The sequence below is a fragment of the Diceros bicornis genome, chromosome 21, assembly GCF_020826845.1.
Source record: "Diceros bicornis minor isolate mBicDic1 chromosome 21, mDicBic1.mat.cur, whole genome shotgun sequence".
Lineage (NCBI taxonomy): Eukaryota > Metazoa > Chordata > Mammalia > Perissodactyla > Rhinocerotidae > Diceros > Diceros bicornis.
The window spans coordinates 6,769,193-6,787,792 of record NC_080760.1 but is presented as its reverse complement, the minus strand read 5'-3'; the positions used below and the strand labels follow the sequence as shown (position 1 = coordinate 6,787,792).

At 41.3% G+C, this 18,600-nt stretch overlaps 1 long non-coding RNA gene across 1 annotated transcript; it reads right to left on the bottom strand.

Annotated features, from left to right (window-relative positions):
• Positions 1 to 8,292: 8,292 nt before the first annotated feature.
• LOC131419440 (uncharacterized) lies at positions 8,293 to 10,722 on the bottom strand. The gene is made up of 2 exons (XR_009223245.1): positions 10,590 to 10,722; positions 8,293 to 8,795 (listed from the first exon to the last, which is right to left on the bottom strand). It is a non-coding gene; the product is annotated as an uncharacterized LOC131419440 (long non-coding RNA).
• Positions 10,723 to 18,600: the final 7,878 nt, after the last annotated feature.

Below are 18,600 nucleotides of genomic sequence, written 5' to 3'. Positions count from 1 at the left end.
CCGGGATCCGAACCTGTAAACCCTCTGGCTGCCAAGGTGGAGCATGCACACTTAGCCACTGAGCCACGGGGTCGTCCCTAGACTGGGCATTTTTAATAACAGAAATGCATTCCTCACAATTCTGAAGACTGGAATGTTCAAGATCTAGGTTCAAGCTGATTTGTTTTTGGTGAGAGCTTTCTTCCTGTTTTGCAGAAGGACAGCTTCTTGCTCTACCCTCATCTGGCAGAAAGAGCTCTGGCCCTCCATCTCCTTGTAAGGGCACTAATCCCATCATGGGGGCATCACACTCATGGCCTCATCTAAGCTAATTAACACCCAAAGGCCCCAATTCCAAATACCCTCACATCGGGGATTAGGATTTTAACGTATGAAATTGGGTTACATAGACATTCAGTCCATAGCATTCATGAAACTAACAATTAACAAATATTTATAGAAGTCATACAACCCCAACTGAAGAATGTTCTGGAGATCATGTGGCAAATGATACAATGGCCTTCCCTTCACAGAGTCTTCTAGTGGAGGCAATAAAAATTAACATACAAACCTTGTGATATTAAAAAGCTAACATAGATCAATTATGACAGATTATACTTTTAATTGTTTTTCTGGTAAGACAGGTTTGATTATCAGAGTCCAGATTAAGCAAATTCCCCTGGGTGAGGGCATGTGTGGCCATCTCACCTAAAAAGGCTCTTTCCTTTTTGAAATTTTATTTCATATAGTCCTGTTTGCTTCCACATCCCTTTGGTGTTTTCAAACATACAGTATTTATTAAATCAGTGTTTAATTGTTGCTCTGCCTTTACCACATCTGACTGGAAGCAGAAGTTACTGGACTTGGCTGGAACCAAATTTCAATTCATTTTTCCTCCTCTTTCTGCTCAGACTCTCTTCTCTCACTGTTGAAATAGCAAATGCCTTAGGGGAGAAGCTGCATGGAGCTGGTGCTCACAATCTTGTGCTTCCCTCATCTCAGAGATTATAGACTCCCAAGTCCTGTCTGCACAGCATGTTCTCTGAACCTTCACACAGCTGTTCTGTGTGCTTTGTCCTGCTTTTCTAGCTGCCCAAGGAAAGCTACTCAGTAAAAGTGGAACCTGCAGTTATTTTACCCTGAAATGTTTTAAATGTTTTAAACCAATGAATATTTGTCATTTTTCAATGAGTATTTCTATAATTTTATAAGAAACATTTAAATAGGAATTTTAACAGCAATAATGGCTGTTCTTTGGCCAGAATTCCATGTCATTCATTGTTTGGAATTATATCTAAGTTTTGATGCACTCTCCTCAGTGCCTTTTAAAATGTCACTGTTCCTTACATTTAAATATCTTGTGATGGGTTTGTATCAGTCACCTCCTTTGTACCATTTCAGATCCTCTTGGGTCCTCATACCCTTGAGTCACATGTCATTTAGCAACCAGCTTTACAGTTATCATATTTGCTTTATGCAGTTTTCTCCTGACTGCTCCCCACATTTTGTCCCTGTACCCTCTGCCTCTCCCTCTCTCCCTGGGGTGTCCATGTTGATGCTGAGGTGTGAAAAACCTCCTGATCAAGCCCGCACGTGCACAGCCACGTTCCTTGTTGTGTGGATGTGTGTGTGTTCAGCAATTCTGTATGGTCACAGGGTGCATGTCTATTATGGCATCCATGTGAAGGTGTGTTTTGTTGATGTCTGTGTGTGTTTAGAGAGTTCAAGTCACTGTGGGCTCTGAGACAGTGAGTGGTCTGTATGTGTGTGTGTTTGTGTATATGTTCTGAGTATCCGTGTGCATTATCAGGTGTAGTTTACAGTCTGAATGCTGCTGGTCATTTGCGAATAGTGTGTATGTGGGTGTGGGTGTGTGTTGTCAGCATTTCCACGTGTTCAGAGGATGTCTGTCATTGTGGGAATGTGTGGAATAAGTATGTTTTTAGAGATCAGTGTGGGCTCCAACACTGTTTGCCTCTTAATAGTTCAACACTCTACACCCCTGAGGAAACACTGAATCCAGACAGACACAGGCCCCATCAGGCCCACAGAGATGCTACTCAGCTGCTTTCCTCCCCATCACAGAAATATGAATGGGTAGCCAAGGACCACTTGATATTTGAGGAATTCCTCTAGCATGAAAGATGGAGCAAGAAACACATACACTGAAGTGAGGGACTAAAAGAGCAACAAGGAAATCCAGAGATCATAGTGAAACTTCAATTGCATATCTAGTAACATCTTCAAAACAATTAGAGATGGACCAGTCCCATGGCCTAGTGGTTAAGTTCAGAGAACTCCACTTCAGCAGCCCAGGTTCAGTTCCTGGGCATGGACTTACACCACTCATCAGTGGCCAGGCTGTGCCGGCAACCCACACGCAAAGTAGAGGAAGACTGACACAGATGTTAGCTCAAGGTGAATCTTCCTTAGCAAAAAGAAGCAGGTTGGCAACAGATGTTAGCTCAGGGTGACTCCTCCTCAGCAAAGAAAAAAAAAAAAAGAAGATAAAACATCCATTAAGTGTATATATATGTATTGATGTTACCGCACAACATTGAGGTTCTCTTGCCCAAAGCACATTAAAAAAGCCAATTATTCTGGCATCAGCTTTTGGGAAAAGAATTGTAGCTTTATTTTGTGAGATTGATCTGCAAGGAAACAGGGGGCATGTGTCTGTCTCAGATCTGTCTCCCCAATCCAGGGCTTGGGGCACAATTTATGGGATGAAGGGCAGGGTGATCTGACATGTAGAGGCAGATGATTGGAAGTAAGGAGAAGTGAGGTAATTGATTTTCTTTTTTTACAATGTATTAAGATTTATTATAAAGCAGTTTAATCAAATATTAAGATATTGGCTTAGGGGTGAAGGTATTTTTTTGTTTGTTTTTTTAATTTTTTGTTTATTTCAGCAACATTGGTTTATAACATTGTATAAATTTCAGGTGTACATCATTATACTTCTATGTCTGCATAGATTACATCATGTTCACCATCCAAATACTAATTACAACCCATCACCACACACATGTGCCGAATTATCCCTTTCTCCCTCCTCCCTCCCCCCTTCCCCTCTGGTAACCACCAATCCAATCTCTGTCTCTATGTGTTTGTTTATTGTTGTTATTATCTACTACTTAATGAAGGAAATCATACGGTATTTGACCTTCTCCCTCTGACTTATTTCACTTTGCATAATACCCTCGATGTCCATCCATGTTGTCACAAATGGCTGGATTTCATGTTTCTCATGGCTTAGTAGTATTCCATTGTGTATATATACCACAGCTTCTTTAGCCATTCATCCCTTGATGGGCACTTAGGTTGCTTCCAAGTCTTGGCTATTGTGAATAATGCTGCAGTGAACACAGGGGTGCATGTATCTTTACACATTGGTGTTTTCAAGTTCTTTGGATAAATACCCAGCAGTGGAATAGCTGGATCATATGGTAGTTCTATCCTTAACTTTTTGAGGAATCTCCATACTGTTTTCCATAGTGGCTGCAGCAATTTGCACTCCCACCAGCAGTGTATGAGAGTTCCCTTCTCTCCACATCCTCTCCAACACTTGTTGTTTCCTGTCTTGTTAATTATAACCATTCTGACGGGAGTGAGGTGATATCTCATTGTAGTTTTGATTTGCATTTCCCTGGTAGTTAATGATGTTGAACATGTTTTCATGTGCCTGTTGGCCATCTGTATACCTTCTTTGGAGAAATGTCTGTTCAGGTCTTTTGCCCATTTTTTAATTGGGTTGGTAGTTTTTTTGTTGTTGCGATGCACGAGTTCTTTATATATTTTGGAGATTAACCCCTTATCAGATGCATGGTTTGCAAATATCTTCTCTCAATTTTTAGGTTGTCTTTTCGTTTTGTTGATGGTTTCCTTTGCTGTGCAGAAGCTTTTTAGTTTGATGTAGTCCCATTTGTTTATTTTTTCTATTGTTTCTCTTGCCCCGTCAGACATGGTGCTTGAAAATATGTTGCTAAGACCGATGTCAAAGAATGTACTGCCTATGTTTTCTTCTAGAAGTTTCATAGTTTCAGGTCTTACATTTAAGTCTTTAATCCCTTTTGAGTTAATTTTTGTGTACGGTGTAAGGTAATGGTCTACTTTCATTTTTTTGCATGTGGCTGTCCAGTTTTCCCAACACCATTTGTTGAAGAGACTTTCTTTTCTCCATTGTATGTTCTTGTCTCCTTTGTTGAAGATTAGCTGTCCACAGATGTGTGGGTTTATTTCTGGGTTTTCGCTTCTATTCCATTAATCGATGTGTCTGTTTTTGTGCCAGTACCATGCTGTTTTGGTTACTATAGCTTTGTAGTATATTTTGAAATCAGGGAGTGTGATACCAGAAGTGAGGTAATTGATGATCTGTGTAAGCATAGTCAAGGTTCATGGCTCTACATTGGATATGTGTTCACAAATTGGTAGTGTTACCATGATCTGAGGATGGAGTTTTTAGCTCCCTGATGTTAAAGAGGTCACTTATCAAGCATTTGTGCAGGCCCAGTTGATAGGTTGGTGGTCTCAACGGGCCTGAACTGGATGAGGGATCTCAGTTCCTGAAAGAAAACTCTTAACTACTCTGTTGATAAGATGAGGTCAGTTGAACTCGTCCTGGAGGGCCCATGGTTACGTTGGTATATGCGTATATATGCATATGCATGACATTATCTGTATATGTGTTAACTGTAGAGTATACACAAAGCCAGACTGTAGTTAAAGTGGTCAGGACAGATTTTAGTCAGTAATATACCACTGCAATAGGGAAGAGGGAACAGGGTGAACTGAACTCAATTTTGTTGTACGGAGGTAACTGAGCATTTGAAAGGGAGAGTGAGGGAGCAGGCAGGGGGTGAGCATGGGCTCAGAAGAGTCAGGGAGGGAAAGTTACAGAGTGTTGGTCAGTGCATTGTGATCTGGCCAGTTGTGTCTGCTAGTTGGAAATGATCAAAGTTTCACTTCTCTCCTCTCACAGAGTCTGGGAGACAGACACCCTGTCCTCTTCTCAAGGAATGGTTTTCAGGACCTTGAGAAATGCAGTTATAGGAGACACATATACAACTCGAAAGAACAGAGGAAAGATTCACAGTTGTAAGCACTTTTGGGTAAATGCTCTAAGAAAGGGATGTCGGGGCCAATGATCAAGTGTTGGCCAGAACAGTCAATTCTTTTGGCTGCCTTGAGCATTCTCAGGCAGGCACTTTAAGGGGGCAGGGGTCATCCTAGGGATGTGGATTTGAGCTGTTAGAGACTATGTCAGTGTTTAAGTCTTATAATGTGTGTGTGTGGTGAAATCATTTGTGCTGAGAGGTCGTAGTTATTATAGGCCAAGATTGAGGCCTAGTCAAGAAGAGGGCTCAAAGGAGCCTGGCTTGAGTTTGGTCAAGTACAGGATCATGTATATAAATAAGATATGCATATTTTTTGAATAATATAAATCTTTATATTGAGTAATATAATATATTGAATTAAATAATATAAATATATATGTAATGAATATATATTGAATGTGTACAACTAACACAAGTATGTGTATATATATTTGAATTAAATAATATAAATATATATATGATTTAAGGAATATTCAGACATAATAACAGAAATTTCCAGAATTAATAAAAGAATCCTATTCTGGATTCAGGCAGCTGAATACATCTCAAGCACAATTAAAAAAACAATCTAGAGCCAGATCCATACAGGGAAAGTAAAGAATACTAAATACAAAAGAAGATATTCAAAGCCCCACAGAGGAACAGAACACTTATGGAGACTTACATTTAGACTATGATACATTTCTTAACAATGGAAGGCAACAGAGTGTTGGATTAAATCTTCGAGGTACAGAGAGAAAATAACTTTCAGTGTATACTCAATCAAACCATATCTCAAGAACTGGGGTGAATTAAAGATATTTTTATGCAAACATTTACTAAGAGTATTACCACCAACAAATGTTCATTAAAGATCTTCTGAAGAATGTACTTTCAGGGGGCCAGCCACCTGGTGTAGTGGTTTAAGTTCAGCACATTCCACTTCAGACGCCTGGGTTTATGGGTTTGGATCCCAGGCGTGGACGTACACCAGTCATCAGCCATGCCATGGTGGTGACCCACATACAAAATAGAGGAAGACTGGCACAGAAGTTAGCCCAGGGCTAATATTCCTCGAGGAAAAAACTTAAAAAGTAAAAAAGAATGTACTTTAAGAAGGAAAAAATTGATAGAAGAAAAAATGCTAAGATGTAAAAATGGATTGTGAGGATAAAAAAGGGTAAACATCTGAATAAATCATTGAAAGCATGACTTTACCAAATAATAATAATATTGACAATGTATAACTGATGGAGTTAAAAACTAATGACAAGGGAACTTCTGTTTTAGAGGAGACTAGGACAGGAAAGCACTCTTGCTGCACAACTGGACAAAGACAGATAAATTATATTTTTAGAGCATCAGACAACTTCAGAATCAACCAACTAAAATTCCAGAAAGAAGAAAAACTCTTTTATGTGAGCAAGAGTTTTTATCTTTCTTTCCCCTGCAGGCATTTTCTAATTCTGGGTGCTTGCCAAGAATCTGGCTTGCTCAGTCAGAGCCTCGGCTAGGGAAAAGAGCAACTAGCCAAACTTGTAGTGATTCTGCAGGACTGGTCTGGCAGAGGAAACCTGAGGGCTTTCAGACACACAGCTGCTCTTCCTCACAGCACCTGTGCTACGTTTTGGTGCCACACAGGAATCTGGGGAACTAGGCCAAAATCTTCCACAAAGCAAAGTGAAACCTCCAGAAGTGGTGGAAGTGGCCTAAGTCAAACATGCTGCTAGTCTGACCTTCAGGGAATTTGCCATATTAAGGTAGGAGGCTGGAGAGCTGCTCTGAGATATGTGAAGGGCGTAACTGAATTTTCTGTGGGCTCCTAAACTTGAGGAGACAGAGATCTACCAGACTTAGAACCAAACACCTGTGCGGGGGAGGGGAGCACAGCAAACAGGAACAGGGGGAAAGCGGAAGGGCTGGGTTTACTAAAAGTGAGACCCGGCCCCAAGTCTGATCAATGTCTGATTGGACTCAGGTGCTCCAACCTCACTCTGTTTCTCAACGAAGGAAGATAAGGTCATGTGGAGCCTCTTGAGTTACATTACACAGACCTTCCAAAGACACTGGTGAGAGGATGGAAAAGGCAAGCCACAGACTGAGAGAAGACCTTTGCAAATCACATATCTGACAGAACTATAAAGAACTCTCAAAACTCAACAATAAGTAACTCCAAGTTTAAAATGGGCACAGATTTGGACACTTCACTAAAGAAGATACACAGATGGCAAATAAGCACATGTAAAGATGCTCAACATCATTAATCTTGAGAAAAATGCACATAAAAACCACATTGAGATACTGCTACGTACCTATTGGAATGACTAGAATTAAAGAGGATGAACATACCAAGTGTTAGTGAGGATAGAAAGTAACTGGAACACTCCTACATTGCTGGTGGGAACACAAAGTGGTTCAGCCTCTTTGGAAAATAGTTTTAAAGTGTAGTTTGTTATGCTGCTAACAAATTAGCACAAATTTCATGGCTTAAAACAACTCAGATTTATTGTTTTACAGTTCTGTAGGTTAGCATTCTGACATGGGTCTCCTTGGGCTAAAATCAAGGTGTTGGCAGAGCTAGGTTCTTTTTGGGGGACTCTAAAGGTTAATCCATTTCCTAGACTTTTCAAGCTTCTAGAGAACACCACATTCCTTAGGCTGTGGCCTCCCTCTGCCACCCTCAAAACCAAGAACTCGGCATCTCTCTGGCCCTGCTTCCCTTGTTGCATCTTTTTTCTACTCGGCTTTTTCTCTTTCCCTTTTAAGGGTCTTTGTAATGCACTGGGCCCACCTAGATAACCCAGGATAATCTCCCTATTTTAAAATCAGTTGATCAGCAACCTTAATTTCATCTGCAAATTTAATTCACCTTTGCCAAGTAAACTAATATATTCCCAGGTTCCAGGCATTAGGACATCGTTGTGGGCCATGACTTTGCTACCACAAACAGTTTTTAAAATAAAGTTAAACATACAGATACTATGTGACCCAGCAATTCCACTTCTAGGTGCTTACTCAAGACAAGAAGACCTATGTTCACACAAAAACTTGTTTGAAAAGATTTATAGCAGCTTTATTCATAGTCAAAAAAGACAAAACTGAAAATAACTCAAATATCCTTCAACTGGTGGATGGATAAACTGTGGTACAGTCACACAATGGATACTACATTCAGCAATAAAACAGAAGGAACTGCTGATACAGGCAACAACATGGATGAACACTCAAATCAATGTATTGTGCTAAATGAAAGAATCCAGACTCAAAAGGCCAAATACTGTAGGATTCCATTTATATGATATTCGAGAAAAGACAAACCATAGGGAAAGACAACAGATCATTAGTCGCCAGGGGTTAAGGGTGGGGGAAGAGATGACTACAAAACAGCAGCTGAAGGGAGTTCTGGGTGCTGGAACTGTTCTGTATCTCAATTTTGGTAGTTGCACAGCTCTATGAATTTGTCAAAACAGTTGTACAAAGAGGAAAACAAATACATCATTTTTCACCCATCAGATTGGCAAAACTTTAAAAATCTGACAATGCTGACCTGACAATTCCCAGGGCAAGGATGACTCAGACACTGTTGGTGGGAATGGAAATTGTTAAAACTTCAGGGGATGATTTGGCTGCAGCTCGTCAAGTTTCAGATGCACGTCAGCCTCTGGCCCAACAATCCACTCACAGGCAGGTGTCCATTCTAGGGAGTCCTCCACACGTGTGCTCAAGGAGACACGCACAAGAATAGTCATTAAACATGCTAGGGGAATCAATTAATTGTGGTTAGTAGTTATTTATAAAAGAAAGGAAAAAATGCATATGGGAAAGAATCAACCCTGCTGGCTACATATATGATTTGAGAAGGTAACTCACTGCTTTGTCTCCTTAATAGTACGTAGCACAGAGAGCACTGTACTAGGAATCCTGAGACAAGCATCTGAGCATTTAGTTCCAACTCTACCACTACGTAGCATTCAGACTATGGACAACTTAACTCGAGAAACCTCACTTTCCATTTCCTGGAAAATGAAGAGGTTAGACTCTACAACCACTAAAATTATTTCCAACTCAACAATTCTATGATTCAATAAGTCAACAACCAAATTTATATTCCAAAGTACCTATGTTGAGAAACTGTTTTTCCCAGACACCCTGAAATCAGAAACTATCAGAGAAATAGGACATCTTAATATATTGATACATAAAATGGTCCAAATTTCTTGGTATGTCTATGATGAGCGTTTTAATCAAGATCGTAACTCAGAAAGAGCGTATAAACAGCTAAACCCACCATATTGACTTGGGTCACCCTCAGGTAAAACTAATATATCCTTTCCCACTTTAACATTCCAAAACAAATTCACCATACTAATGAGTCTATCTTGTCAAGTTCAGGTCTGTCTAGCCAAAAGTCATTCATGTATATGGTAAGATTTTAACAAAGATAAAATGATGAAGGGCTTTTTGTATTTTTGCCTGTTTCATCTATAAAGATCTTACATTATAATTTAATAGCTTCAGCCTGCTACAATAATTTAAAGAGCCTTTTGAATCTTGTAATATGCCATGTCCAACAGGATCTAGTAAAAAAATCAGTAGTTCAGAATCCAAAAAAGCGTATTTAAAAATTTCATTACCGCCAATACTTACACTTCAAAGACACCAATAACCAACATGTCAGTTCTTCCTACTGCAGAATTTAATAGGTTATTAACTTCTGGTATCATCAAAAATCATAATTAGGATGGTATCATTAAAATGTATTTTTTAAATCAGAAATATTAAAACTAATGATTAAACTATTAAACTAAATGATTAACTAAATATTAAAGCTAATGACAACTAACAATCTGTTGTCTTTCCCTATGGTTTATCTTTTCTAGAATATCATATAAATGATATCCTACCGTATTTGACCTTTTGACCTTTCACCTTGTCAGTCAAATCAAAATTTCAAAATTCTTTTTCCTTGGGCTTTCCAAATCTAAACTCTTACATCTAAATGAGTACGGAGACAAAACACACACTACACACTACTTCTAAAATCCTCCTCCTGATCCGATTTTAATTTTAGCACCAACTGCCTAGAAAATCTTTTGGACTGAAACCAAAATTCTGTACAGATTATGTCAATCATCAATTGATCAGTCATCAGTCTATGTTAACAGAAGGTGAGTTATTATTAGGAAGTTACATAATTTGCACCAAAGATTGTTTAAAGCTTCTTTCATTAAATGCAGTTTACAACAATTCACAGGCTTCAAAGTTCGCCTTGCAAATATAGAGTCAATTACCAGAATCCATTAATGCCATTAGGCTTTTCTATAAAAGTGGTCCCAAGGAAGTAGGAACGTTTATTTGTTTAATGAAGGCAATGAGGAGCCCAATAGCCTGAGCCAGAGTTGGGCTCCCACCGCCTGGGGCAGCCTGCCAGGAGCCCCGTCCCCCGCCCCCGACACCGCGCTCCCGCCATCTGCGGCGGCGATCTCCAAACCGAATCCGCCGCCCAGCACCTACCTCAGCGCTGCCTCCTGCCCAGCGCTCCTCCACACTGTAGAAAGGAGAGCTCCCCAGCGCTGAAAATCCTGGAGAAAGGATCCAGAAACCGCCAATTCCCACCACACAAACCCCTGCAGCATCACCTCCGCACCAGGGACCCCGCCACCAGTGCGCGCGCCTGGGGCGCTCCAGCTCGCTGGCGCCTCTGCCGCTATGAGCGCCGGTCTTGCTCATGCGCGGGCCTCCGAGGTTACAATGGGAACCGCTGGGGGCCAGCCGGGAGGGGGTGAGGGGTTGGAGACCGACGTGTCCCTGAGATGGAGAGCAGTGGCGCTCTGCAGCCCTCGACTCTGCTCTCCTTGGATGACCTTCAGCTCCTGGAGAAGATCTGTCTTCCCTTGAGGTGGCTCATCCTGTCCTGAGAAGCACGTGACATGATCTAAAATTTGTTTAAAAAAGGACAATGACATTGTCGGGAGGAGAGGGAGAATCTCCCTCTGCTCTTTTCCTTAAGGTTCTTATGGCTGGCCAAATAATCAACAAGACAGGTTAGCAGGAGAAAATAATACCAAGTTTAATAACATGTATACATGGGAGAAACTCAGAAATGAGCAACTCATCCCTCTGTCTAAGCTGCTTGCTTAAGTATTACAGCTAAAGGCGAGGAACGTGTTGGGGGTGGGTAGTGGCCTGGGACTTCAGAGGGCAGGAGAACAATTCTTTTCAGGGTCATCTATAGATAATGTGGTCAGGGAGAGACAGAGTTTTTGATAAAAGGGGCTTGGTGCCTTTCCTATTGTAACCTCTATCCTACATTATCTTTACAGCCATCATGCTAGAAGATCTGTTCCAGGAAGGAGCCACCATGTCAAATTCTTTAGGCAGTTAGTGGGGGAGGTCAAATGTCCTTCAGAGAAAACAATCAAGGTAAAGAGATATATTTTAGGATGGCCAAATCTTGACCTCCCACAACATCCTTAACACCCGATGTGTGTCGTGTCCCCAGAAGAATTCTCTGCTTCCCCAGAAGACTAGACAGCGAGCAGCTGGGACCAAGTTTTGACCCGGGAAGGAAGGATGCTGAGTGCGCAGCTGTCTCCCCTACCCTGACTCCTTCCCCTGATCTGTGGCCCTGATGGTGTTGGGGGTGCGTGTAGGTGATGACTCTCAAGTGTTTGCCCATGGTATTACATTTCTTATGGTTTAGTGGTTAAAACGGGAGGCTAGCTGTCAGTTTCTCAGAGGATTTCACTTGCAGAAATGTCTTTGGACAAAGTTTGTTTTCTTCATTTCTGATTTTTAAATTCAATAATAATTAAAATACTTATTTTCTTAATTTCATTGGCATGCTAAAACAAACTTAAGTCACTTAGTTTTCACCAAATTGCCCACATTTTCCTTAAAATTTTGGAAGTATTGCTGTTTGAGGTAAAGAAAGTGGGAAGAACAATTACCCTCAGATAATATCTTCCCAGGTAAAGGTACGAACACATAGTTAAGAGCCATTTTGAGGTGGCTGGTGAATACATCCAGTTTGAGTTCTACAATGGATCGTCCAAAGTAAAGGTTAAATTAGTAATTTTCTGAGGAGTTTGCAAGTAAATGTTCATGTCGCCTTCACCTAATAGGTCTGCTGATTTAAATGAAGGTTGAGCTTAATGATAAAAGTTTTCAAGAGACTGAGAAATATTAAGTAAATGTACTTTAAAAAAAAAAGTGCAAATTAAAGTAAAGCCCGCCATTATCCTCTTTAAAACAGAGTCACAGTAGCACTATTGTCAAGGTATAAGAAGGAATAGAAATGCTTTATAAAGTCAATTCTTCACTTCTAAAGGACCTAATGTGACATTCTAGAAGTCTCCATAGTCTTTTAGTCATCTACATTTAAATTGCTCAATTTATGTTTTAAAGACTAATGAATCTGAGGGCAAAATATTCAAGGTCAGTGTTTAATTGTTTTTCATTGTTACAAAGTACATGGGTATAAAGTGTGGCTGAAATCCATGGTCTTGGAGAAGAAAAATATACAGAACTTATTTATTACTCTCACAGTGTGTCCTGACTTAATCCTACAAATGTCCCAAGAATAAAGCCTCAGTGAATTCCATTCTATTCTTAGATATGACATCTTTCATTCATAATGAATGTTCTCCAATTAGGCTCTAGCTAGTAATTATGTTCCTGATGCAAATAGGCAATAAAAAAGAAGCCGTGCTTGATTAAATTGGGCTCAAGAGGAATATTTAGAACCAATATTTGTTTTTGGCTTTGTTTTTCTTTATCAATTTCTTTCTCCTCAGCAGAGTCAGCAGATAAATGACACAGAAAGCTGAGAGACTGGAGGGCAGGGTCTTGAGGAATATGAGATTTCCTAATCTTCAAGATCCTTTTTATCTTTAAAATTCTATGGTTTTTGCTATTTATGTAGGGGTTCATTTTTTTCATTATTTCTAATAGTGATCATAATAGTGAGACTAACACAACTTAGCACCTGTGGAACACTTTTCAAAGTAAAAATTTAAGTTATTCTGACAATCGTTAATATTTTAAAAAGCTGTTAAGAGCTAATCTGATGCTCAGAGGATTTTTAGCGTAGTGAGACTGTTCTGTACGTAATAGTGGCTACATGTCACTATATGTGTGTCAAAACCCATGGAACTGTACAACACAAAGAGTGACCCTTAAACTAGGGACTGTAGTTCATAATAACGTATTAATAGTATGTCAACAGAAAATAACTTTAAACAAGGGGCATTGACTGATGGAATTGTGGACTTAAATTTAGTTATACAGATAGCCAACAGGCACATGAAAAGATGTTCAACATCAATAACTTTCAGGGAAATGCAAATCAAAACTACAATGAAATATCACCTCACACCTATCAGAATGGCTATAATTAACAACACAGGAAACAAGTGTTGGAGAGGATGTTAAGAGAAGGGAACTCTCGTACACGGCTGGTGGGAGTGCAAATTAGTGCAGTCACTATGGAAAACAGTATGGAGATTGTTCAAAAAATTAAGACTAGAACTACCATACAATCCAGCTCTTCCACTGCTTCGTATTTATCCAAAGAACATGAAAAAACTAATGTGTAAAGATACATGCATTCATTCATTGTGGGTTTCTGCACTACTACCTCAAGGAGTGCCGCCCCCTCAACCTGAACAGCCACCTGGCACTACTAGAAATGAAAGACATCCCCTCACCATGGATTGGAGGACTCCTTATTCTGACGATGTCAACATTATCCAAAGAGATCAACAAATCCAGTGCAGTCCTTATCAAAATCCCAAGGACATTTTGTGCTAAAATAGAAAAAAACCCATCCTAAGATTCTTATGGAATCTCAAGTAAGCCCAGATACCAAAAATAATCTTGAAAGGAGGTAGTAAGTTGGAGGACTGATTCTTCCTAATTGAAAACTTACTACAAATCTACAGTATCAAAACAGCATTGTCATGGCATGAAGACAGACATATTGACTAATGGAAACAGAATTGAGAGCCCAGACATTAACCCTCACCCATGCGATCAAATTGTTTGACAAGGGTGACAAGATTATTCAATGGGGAAAAGTCTTTTCAACAAGTTGTGCTGGAAAAAGTGGATATCTACATGCAAAAGAATCAACTTGGACCCTTACCTAACACTGTATACAAAACTTGATTCCCAGTGAATCAAAGACCTAAAGGTAAGAGCTAACACTATAATACCCTTAGAAGAAAACATAAGACAAATCATTACAAGATGGGACTTGGTAATGATTTCATGGATATGACACCCAAGGAGCAGGCAATAAAATTAGAAAATACACATGCTGGACTTCATGGATATTAAAAACTTTTGTGCCTCAAAATTCATTATCAACAGAGTAAAAGCACAGCCCACAGGATGGGCGACCATATTTGCAAACCATGTATCTGACAAGGGCTTAATATCCAGAATAGATAGAGAACTCCTATACTCAACAACAAACAACAACCTAAATAAAAATTGAACAAAGTACATGAATAGACATTTCCTCAAAGAATATCTGCAAATGACCAATAAGAATATGAAAAGATGCTCAACATCAGTAATCATTAGGGAAATGTAAATCAGAAACATAGCGAGAGACCACCTCACATTAATTAGGATGGCATCTATCCAAAAAAAAAAAAAAGAAGAAGAAAAATACTAGAACCAATGTTGGCCAAGATGTGGAGAAAAAGGAACCCTTGTGCACTGTGGAGGGAATATATAATATATAGTTGATGTAGAAATCAATATAACAATTTCTAAAAAACAAATAAAAAATATATAGGATCAAGCAATTCCAATTCTGGGTATATATCCCCCAAAGAGTAGAAAGCATGTTCTCAAATGCATAGTTCAACACTCATGTTCATAACATCATTATTCATAATAGTTAAAACATGGAAACCACACAAGTATTGTAACTGACGAAGGGCTCACTGCCCAAACACCCCTTAAGCCAACCATGGGCTACCCACTCTTCGTAATAAAGGGAAAAAGCTTTATTACGAAGTTGGCCAGCAAGGAGACAGAAGACAAAGGTTAAATCGTTCTCCCCGATGGGCTGTTGAAAAGGGCTTTTTAAGGAAAAAGGAGCGGGTGCGGGAAGGTTGGGGGCAGTCCTAGGCATTTTGTGCAAGTGCAGAAGATTTTAATGTTCTGTCATACATCATATGTTCAAAAGGTGGTGTTCTTAACATGACCGGCAGGGGAGTTCTTGGTCTCCCAGGTTATCCGCCAGTCACTTGTGCAGTAGCGGTTTGAGTCTTGCCGGCTGTCTTGTAGTCTCACTGGCTCAAAGCTGTTGAAATTTGCTCAAGGAGGAAAAACGGAGTTTCTGAAAAACAACTCACAGCCCAAGATTAGATCTTTAGTAAATATCACATGGGACATGGTTTAAGAAAATAGTCTCCAGGAGACCGTTGATAAAAATCTGGCTGGGGCCCCATTTTATTTTGGGCTTGGTTTTGGGCCTGGCTATGGTATCAGTCCAGGGATGTATGGATGAGCAAAATGTGGAATATACATACAATGGCATATTATTCATTATTAACAAAGGAAGGAAATTCTAAGATATGGCACACCGTGGATGAGCCTTCATGATATTACTCTAAATGAAATAAGCCAGTCACAAAAATACAACCTTGTGTGATTTCCCTTCTATGAGATTCCTGAAATTGCCAGATTCAGAGAGACAGAAAGTAGAATGGTGTTTGTCAGAGGCTGGGGCGAGGCGGAATGGGGAGTTTTTCATGAATGAGTGTAGAGTTTCAGTTTTGCAAGATGAGAAGAGTTCTGAAGATGGATCGTGGTGATGATTGCACAGCAATATTAATGTCTTCAATACACTTAAAACGTACTTAATATATCTATGGGGCCTGATGACTTGTCCTGGCCGAGCACATGCTTGTACTGTTGCACATTTTACCCCTTACTGTATAGTTGACAAACTGGCCCAGAAAGAGACAAGTACTGTCCCAGACCACAGGAGGTGGTCAGAGTCCTGAAGACTAGAGAGAGCTCCAACTTCCTTGGCCAAGGCTCCACCCCTTCCCTCAGGTTTCCTTTGGCAATGAGAGGCATTAAGATCCTAGGGGATTGCTGCCCACCCCTCTCCATATGGGGTCATTTTCCTCTCCTCATCATCGCATGTGCACAGGCACACCCACTCTCACTGACTTCTCATGTGGGGACCACGGAGGTGCAGTCAAGAAAGAGCCAACACCGGGGAAGTGACAAGAGGCAGGAGGGAGAGAAGTTGCAGGCAACTCTCCCACGGGGCAGTAACATCTGTTCTCCTAGATACATGCCCGGGGCCCCAGAGATGGGCAGAGGAATGTGTAAGGTTCCTAGGTTTCTACCTGTTCCAGACCCATCCCTGGCCCAGCCTGGGGAGCACAGGACTGGGGTCCTGCAGTCCACCTCTGTGGTCACCCAGAGTTGTGATGAGCCCATCCTGCCCCTTGTGTAGGCATTGGGAAGAGGAGAGAAGACCTCAGTGAGGGTCCTCCTGTATAAAGTGGAGTGCATCCAGTGGGTGACTCCAAGTGTTCCATGCACTCACAACATGTCTGTTGGATTGGGTTCTCTGTCGATGACCTACTGTGCTCTGAAACCCTGAGTAAATGCTTTCCACCCCCTGGAGATCCTTTAGAACTGAGGCGGCTTGGGGGCTTGGAAACATGAGAACTGTGGATAAGGAAGAAGATGCCAGAGCACTGGACACCAAGTCCAGAGTCCAGGGAGAAGAGTAATTCTTGTGGGAACCTCAAGGTCCTCATCTGGAGGTAGGGGGAATCATTGTCCTGGGGGAGGTTAGGATGCCTCAGGAGTGAAGAGGACACCTGGTGGGGGACAGCAAGAGTGGGGGAAAGTAGGCTCCCGAGATTGCTCCCACTCCCTCGAAGCCAACAGGTCCTGCTCCTTTAAGCCTGGGACCCCGGAGAGCCTCTGCTTTGAGGACACCTGGAGAAAGGTTCCTTTCTCTTTGGTGGAGTTCCTCCCTGGGTTGCAGTGGTAGTGCTGGACACCAGGGGGTGGGTAGCCTCTTGTGTCAGTGGTGGCCAGTGAGTTTTTTGATTTTTTTCTTTTCCGGTTGTATTGAGATATACTTGATATACAGCACTGTGCAAGTTAACACTGCTGTGTGGTATATTTGAAAGTTGCTAAGAGAGTAGATGCTAAAACTTCTCATCCCCAAGAAAAAATGTTTTATTTCTGTTTGGTGATTGATGTGAACTAAACTTATTTTGGTAACCATTACATAATATATATACATCAAGTCCTTCTGCTGTAAACCTGGAATTTACACAGGGTCCACTGAACTTTGCTAGAGCTCCTGGAGCAGTGATGAGTCAAACAGAAGTCTTTCTGGCTGTTCCCCTGCCTCAGAAACAACTTGTACCTCCTATTACTAGTGTTCATCTCCACAATCAAAGTTGGTCATTAGCAGGGGGAGGGGTGCAAGAGCTTCCCATGTACTCATTCAGCAGCTGTGCACTGAACAGTCACCCTGTGCCAGGTGCCCTGGTGGGGTGAAGTGTAGGATGAAAATGACCAAGTGGTCCCTGCCTGCCAAGAGCTCACAGTCTAGAGGGGAAAGGGACAAAAGCAAAGACATGAGAAAGAAAAGAGCAAGTGCTGTAGAGAAACACAGCAGGGGGCTGTGAGGGAGGGCTGGGAGTCACTGAGTAGGAGGGTCTGAAAGGCCTCACTGGGGTGACATTTGATGGGACAAGAATGACAAGAGGGATCCAGCTCTGCATGAGTCTGGGAGCAGTGTGTCACGGAGATGGCACCACTAGTCCTAAGTCTCACAGGCAGAAGTGAGTTTGGCCAGAAGAGGTTAGAAAGATGGCCAGTGCGGCTGGAGGGAGGCTGAGAGGAGAGAACAGGAGCTGGGGTGGAAGGTAGGGCCAGGGCCTGGTAGGCTGTGTCAGTTACCTTTCCCTTTCTGACTTTATTGCCACTAACCTTGCATTTCAAAACTACAAATGTTGACTATCTCACAATTTGTGTGGATCAGCAATCAGGCACGTTTTAGCTGGGCGCCTCTGCCTCAATGAGTTTAACAGGTTGGGGCAGTGGCCTCAACTGAGGCTTGACTAGAAGAATACTGGCCCCCAAGTTCACTCTCAGCCTTCAGGGTTCAGTTTGGACTGAGAGCCTGAGTTTCTTTCTGTTTGTTGGCCTGGGCACTCCCTTGCTTCTCCCCTCTATAGACCTCCATATTGGGCAGCACCAAAACACCAGTATTTGATTCTTCACTTCCAGGGATTCGACAGAGTGAGAGAGCGAGAGGGATGGAACATGAGAGAGAGAGTAAAAGGAAGTGAGAGACATTTTTAGTTAAAATTTAGATGAAACATCCCATCACTTTAGTTGCTATTATGTTCAGAAGCCAGTTACTAACCACCTAGTGCTTTCACAGGGATGGCTATATCATGGGTGGGGCTTACTGGGTACCACTGTGGAGGCTGCCCACCTCATAAGCCAAGATGAGTCACTT